Source organism: Sorex araneus, chromosome X, assembly GCF_027595985.1.
Source record: "Sorex araneus isolate mSorAra2 chromosome X, mSorAra2.pri, whole genome shotgun sequence".
Classification (NCBI taxonomy): domain Eukaryota; kingdom Metazoa; phylum Chordata; class Mammalia; order Eulipotyphla; family Soricidae; genus Sorex; species Sorex araneus.
Window position 1 is genome coordinate 266,497,282 of NC_073313.1, and position 6,735 is coordinate 266,504,016.

A 6,735-nucleotide genomic window follows, 5' to 3' on the forward strand; every position below is an offset into this window, starting at 1 on the left:
TCAGCGTCCCCTCCCCGAGACCCACCCAGCCTGGCTCTCAGAGCCCCCCGTGCAGGAGGGAGACGCCCACAGGGTGGCCGATGCCTCCACCTTTCCAAACTCACGGCCGGAGACAGGGTCTGACTGATCGACTTCCCCTCCCGGGGGGGACAGAGGATGAATTTCAACGGGTCTCACATAGATTTCAGCGTCAGCAAAACGTTTCTCAGCAAAACCACCGTGGCTTTTCCTTATCACATAATGAGAAATGCAAAATTTGTTATTTTTAAAAAATTGTTTCCGTGGCTGTCAGGCGGCTAAATTTAGTTTTCAATTTGATGAACTGATTGTATGTTTCTGGATTATTTATTTCTCCTCTCCAAAAAAGATGTTTACTGTTCTAAAAATTTAAATTTCATCGTCCCATAAAAGACAAATAAATATATGGTGTGATATCAAACACTTGTGTTGAAAATATCTGCATGTGCCAATGATTTAAAACTTGTTTAAAATGAGAGGGCATAAAGCTATCACGGACACACTCCCTACCAGAACACACAAGGCTCTGTTCTCTATTAATTTCATCACGAACCCAGACACGGACCGCAGAGAAGCAGATGAAATGTACAACAGGTCAATTAAAAGTGTCGATTATTTACGAGAAGGGTCTTTGTAGCTCTATAAGAACGAGAGGGAGAACTAACCAGGCCTCATTCCCCGAAACAGTCTTGAAACCTCTGTGTTATTTGAAGTTTCGAGAACGTCCTCCTTTGGCTGACATCAAAGAACATAAGAGAAATAGAGTAAATAATTGAAGACGTATAAAAATAGGTGCAATCACACTGGCTGGAAGGCTCCGAGCCATGTTACTGAGATGGAGCATTAATTGCAGAGCCAAAACGCTCCTTCCTGGCTCTGGGGAAGTTTTTCTTTTGCTTTTTCCCTGGGGGGTCCTTCTTGGATGCCGGGGGACCTCCGGGTGGCTCGTGTGAGTCAGGGAGGAGAGGAAGACGGTCACCTCCTCCCACTCCGCCCTCTGCCCCCGGGGACCCGCTGGGAAGACTCGGGCTGCCAAGGTCTGGGCAGAGCCCAGCTTGGCACGGGCCCGAGCCCCCGCCCCCACCCCCACCCCACCAGGCCCACCAGGGGGCCATCAGGCCACACTTGAAGTCTTCCAGGCACGGTTGATCCCCATCACCCGATTTCTCGGGGAGCCACGGACTCGGGCAGGAGCGAGGAGTTGCTCTTTGCAGGAAAGGAGAGGCCAGGCCCCGGCCTTACTTACCCAGGGCTTTCGGGGGGCTTGTCTCACCTCGCAGGAAAGAATTTCAGGAGGAGACAAGCAGCAAAGTAAGACAGATTTTATTTGGAGGTTTTTGAAGGAGGAAGAGAGAGAGAGAGAGAGAGAGAGAGAGAGAGAGAGAGAGAGAGAGAGAGAGAGAGAGAGAGGGAGGAGAGAGGAGAGGGAGAGAGAGAGAGAGGAGAGGGAGAGAGAGAGAGGAGAGAGAGAGAGGAGAGGGAGAGAGAGAGGAGAGAGAGGGAGAGAGAGAGGAGAGAGAGGAGAGAGAGAGGGAGAGGGAGAGAGAGAGGGAGGGAGGGAGAGAGAGGAGAGAGGGAGAGAGATAGAGGGAGAGGAGAGAGAGGGAGAGAGAGGGGAGAGAGAGAAGAGAGGGAGAGAGAGAGAGGGAGAGGAGAGAGAGGGAGAGAGAGAGAGAGAGAGAGAGAGAGAGAGAGAGAGAGTAAGGCACCCAGGGGAGAGTGCTGGCTTCCCCAAACATGCCCCAAAGTTCACTCTTGGCTTTATATATGCGTTTTCTTAGGGCTGCCTTCCTCTGGAGTTTTCTGACAGAGGTGAGGAAACAGCTTTGAAATTTCTGGCGAATCTCTTTCAAGTCCTTAATTGTGTCTCTGTCTCTGATGTCTCTACCTCAGGGTCTGCTGCTGACTGGCGCCAGGTGAGGGTCTTTATTATTATTATTATTATTATTTTAATTAGCGAATCTCTGTGAGGGTACAGTTACAGATTTACACACTTTTGTGCTAGTGTTTCCGGCATACAATGTTCGAGAACCCATCCCTCCACCAGTGCCCATTCTCCACCGCCAGTGAACCCAGTATCCCTCCCCCCCCCATCCCCCCACCCAGGTGAGGGTCTTATCAGGCCTTAGTTCCTGTTTTCTGCAAGGCTGGCTTCTGTGAGTTCAGGGCTCTTACTTCCCAGGAGATTTCCTGCCCTGGCTTGGGGCGGGGGCTGGGGGGGGGCTTCCCTAGCTGCCGGCCTGCCTGTGTCATCTCATCTCCACAGATGGGGGCTGGCTGTGGACCCAGGCCTGAGCACCAAAGCACTTCCCAGTTCTACGGATCCAGACGCCCGTCCCTGTCCTGGCAGTGTCAGCTTCGTCCTCTGGAGTCGGGACGTCACCGATCAATGTGGAGACTCACGGGATACACAAAGCACCCGTTGGCCCACGATTCCGCCGCCCAGGAGGAGGCTGGGTCTTAATTCAATGACTGAACACGCCACTCAGAATATCCCCTCCGGGAAGGAGGGCGCATGGGTTAGTGAGAGACGGGCAGTGTTTGCAGAGCCAGGCCAAGGGGACAGACATTCTTGGCTTAATTAAATGCACAGCCGCTTAACTCCACCTGTGTCTGTAAGCACCCGTGTCTGTCCGTCCGTCTCCCTTGAATCAAACGGCACCAGGCGCTCTGAGTTCTGGTCCTGATGCTTCCCTCCTTCTGGAAGACCAGCTCAGAGGGGTGGGAGAGGTCCCTGGCGAGTAAAGCCCCCCAGAGCCCTGCGACAGGCCATCTGTGTCATTGTCAGAAGGCACAGAGCAACCTTGGATGGTGCCCGCGGGCGCCTGTGCTGGGACCGTCCCCTGCGCTCATGTATAATGCAGGCTCAGTCGCTGCCAAACCCTCCGGGAGCCCAGAGGTCTCGAGACGGGGGCACCGCCCGGGAAAATCGGTCTCAGGGGACGTTGCATCCAGGGGCGCCCTGAAACCCCATTTGAAGGACTCGTACGGAGCAAAGTGTGGGGAGTGAAAGGCTTTACTTGGGGGGTGTGGCTAAAGACCCCCTCTCCCTGGGGGGGAGACAAGGCTCCCCCAGCTAGAGGAGGGGGCTGACGCTTGTTTTCCTGTCATCTAAAAGCCCTGCTTGCTTCCTGGTTTTCTGTGGTGCGGGCACCCTGAGGCAATCGATGTACTTAGCGCTAGCAACGCCACGCCACACGCTCGGAACAGCAGCTCATGAATAAGCAATGGCCCCCCGCGAAGGGCTCCCGGCCGCCCCCCCTCGCTCCCACCCCCGCGCCGAGCAGGCTGGCTCCATCCGCCTCCCGCAGCCTGCTGCGGACTTCCGCCTCGAAAGCCAGTTTGCTCTGGAATCCCAAGAAGGAAGAGGAAAGCCGCGTGGGGGAGAGGGTAAACTGAGTCACACCAAGTCCTCCGCACCACGCCTTTTCCAGACTCTTCTTCCCTCCCAGGCTCTGCGCCCATGTTTCCAGGTCCGGCGGCTGGTCCGGGCATTTGTAGGCAAGTCTGAAGTGGGGGCCCACCCGGTGGCCTACAGGGGGACCTGCCCGGGGGTCCTGCTCTGTCGCTGGCCCCCTGGAGGAAGCCCAGGGGCAGCACCAGGGCAGCGCCTATCAGTGGCCTCCCCGGAAAGGACTAGAAAACCGCAGATACGGGACCAGAAACTGCCCGTCCGGAGGTTCTGCTGAAGGGAACCAGGGAACTCTCCGGAAAGAACCAGAAACACCTCCCCCGTGCGTCCAGGAAACCACTTGCTCGCAGAGGGCTAGAAAGCACTGGAAACACGTGTTTCCCACCCCCCCCCCCCTTCATCATGGCTGGGCCACCGGGCTCGGCCCCCGGGTATTGGCACCTCAGTGATCAGAGCCTTTGCTCCAGCTAGCCCTGCCCCCTCTGCGTTCAGACACTGACAGCCCGAACCCGGGCCGTGGGCTTGGACTTCAGGGCTCAGGGCCTGTTCCGAGGCTGGATCTCCTTGTCCCGCCCCGGCCCCTGAGACCCCCCCACCCTATTTCAGTGGGGTCCTGGGATTCTAGGGAAGCAGCAGACGGGCGAGAGGCAGACCCGAGGGTCTCTCCATGCCCTCGGCCCCGGGGCCAGGGCTGGCCAAGGGTCTTAGGCCTCAGGAACTTCTTGTTGCTTTGGGGTCACATCCAGCCATGCTCAGGAGTCACCCCCGGCTCTGCACTCGGGAATCACTCCCGGTGGGCTCGGGGGCCCGGTGGGATGCCGGGGATTGAACCCGGGTCAGTCGGCCACGCGCCAGGCCAGCGCGTCGCCTGCTGTGGTGTCTCTCCCGGACTTCTGCCTGTCTGTCTGTCTGTCTATCTGTTTTCTGACTTTCGGGGCCACACCTGGCGATGCCCAGGGCTTCCTTCCGTTTCTGCAGTCAGGGTCACTCCCGGCGGTGTTTGGGGGGGACCCTGTGGGGTGCTGGGGGTCAAACCCAGGTCAGCCACGCGCAAGGTCGACGCCCTCCCTGCCGTGCGGTGGCTCCGGCCCCGACTCAGGGACGTTAGGTGGAGCCTTGCCGTGGTGGGAGAGATAAAGCAGATGGCCGCGGCCCTGAGTCCACCGGGGAGGACGGCCAGGGCCCGCCCTCCGCCCCGGCCTCCTCCTCACCCCACCCTCGCGGGCTCGGGAAAGCCGAGAGCTCGGTTGTTGTTGCTCCAATGCCGAGTCCACCCACGCGCCCCCCAGGAGCCGTCTGCAGGGGTGGCCGGGTTTCCCCCGATAAGCCGAAGGCCTCCACAAAGCGTGTCTGTCTCAGCAGAAGGGAGGTTTTGTCTGGGCCCTTCCAGGCCCTGCAGCCTGGCACATCCCCCCTGCCCTCCCGCTGCCCCCCACCCCCCCGCCAACGGCAGAGACGCAGCATCTCAAGGTCCGCCCTGGCACTCAGCCCTGGGCCAGCCAGCGTGACGGGCTGAGCCACCTCGAGCAGCCCGGAGGGACCTAGGCTGTCCTCGGAGTCTGGGCAACGCCAGCTTGCGGGGAAGGAAGTTCCAGCCGCGTCACCAGCACCGTCCCCAGGAGACAAGGTCAAGGCCCGCCGTACCCCCGGGTGTCTCTCGGATGACCGGGGTGGGCCAGCAGCTCGGTGAACGGGGTGAGGGTCCCCTCTGTCTCCGGCAGTGCCCTGGCCGTCACACGGGCCCGTGAAGCCGGCCTGACACGGGCCGCACACGCACGGACGCCTCGTCCCCGCGCTCACGGCTCGCGGCTCCCAGCCGGGCTTCCCGCGTCTCTGCCGGTACGATCAGAGTCTCGATCCTGTGTCTTCCCCGTCACGCGTGCGCCTGGCCCAGGGAGGCTGTTTTCTCTCTCTCGGGGCCTTGGGGTCACAGCCGGCGGGGAGGGGTGTGCGACAGCTGGGCCGCGTCTGCACCCCGGCCACCGAGGGCCGCCGCGAGGGGCCCATGAGGAGCGGGCCCCGGAGCACGTGGTCTCGCCCGGTCCCAGGAAGACGCTGGCTGGCGCCCGGCCCCTTCCGGCGGGGATAGGAGGTGGCCGCGTGTGTCCCTATCTGCTTCACGTCCAACTCACGTGTGCAGGTGGCCGACCCGGGCCTTAGCGTGTTCTGCGTTTCCATCACCTTCTCCGGACGGGCACAGAACGCCTGTCCCCCAGTGCAGACCCCAAGGGAGGGGCAGAAACGCTACCGGAACTGAACCCCTGTTCGTCTAAACGAAGAAGCTGGACTTGGAGACCCCCCTGGCCTCCACACTGGCACCCCAAACCCTCACTCCCTCTCAGACAGACACGTCCAGGTCCAACTTAAACAGAAACTGAACTATAAACAACGTTTCGCTCCCCCGGGGAGGAACTGCACCCAGCTGGGGAGAACAAAGAAAACCGGTTTGGCGGGTCCTGAACCTCCAGGCCCACTGAGCTCACCGGGAGTGGGGAGTGACGAAGGATGCCCCCGGGCAGACAGTCCCCCAGGTCAGTGCTTGGGGCCTCTTCCAGCGAGAGGGAGGGGCTCCTTTGCTTCGAGCAGGAAGCCGTGTGCCCGGCCTCGGGGTGAGTCTGGGGTGAAGACCCTGCCAGCATGTCCCCGCAAGGACGAGACGCACTTTACTGAGAAACTGACAACGCGATCCTGTGTGGCCAGGCTGGTGGATGTAGTGTGGCTATGACCCCAGCCTGCTGTGTCATCCTACAGTTGGATGACACTGTGGCCCCCGCCTGCTGTGTCATCCTACATCTGGGTGACATGGTGACCCGCGCCATCGTCCAAGCAGATGATACTGTGATACCAGCCTGCTGTGTCATCCTACACCTGGGTGACAATGGGACCCCAGCCTGCTGTGTCATCCTACAGTTGGGTGACACTGAGAACTCAGCCTGCTTTGTCATGGTACAGGAGGGTGACGCTGAGACCCCAGCCTGCTTTGTCATGGTACAGGAGGGTGACGCTGAGACCCCAGCCAGCCTTGTCATGGTACAGGAGGGTGATGCTGAGACCCCAGCCAGCTTTGTCATGATACAGGAGAGTGACACTGAGACCCCAGCCAGCCTTGTCATGGTACAGGAGGGTGACGCTGAGACCCCAGCCAGCCTTGTCATGGTACAGGAGGGTGATGCTGAGACCCCAGCCAGCTTTGTCATGATACAGGAGAGTGACGCTGAGACCCCAGCCTGCCTTGTCATGGTACAGGAGGGTGACGCTGAGACCCCAGCCTGCCTTGTCATGATACGGGAGAGTGACACTGAGAA

At 59.6% G+C, this 6,735-nt stretch overlaps 1 long non-coding RNA gene across 1 annotated transcript; it reads left to right on the top strand.

Moving 5' to 3' along the window:
* The first annotated feature begins 1,195 nt into the window (after positions 1 to 1,195).
* LOC129399678 (uncharacterized) lies at positions 1,196 to 2,435 on the top strand. The gene is made up of 3 exons (XR_008627252.1): positions 1,196 to 1,329; positions 1,800 to 1,934; positions 2,285 to 2,435. It is a non-coding gene; the product is annotated as an uncharacterized LOC129399678 (long non-coding RNA).
* The last annotated feature ends 4,300 nt before the right edge of the window (positions 2,436 to 6,735 follow it).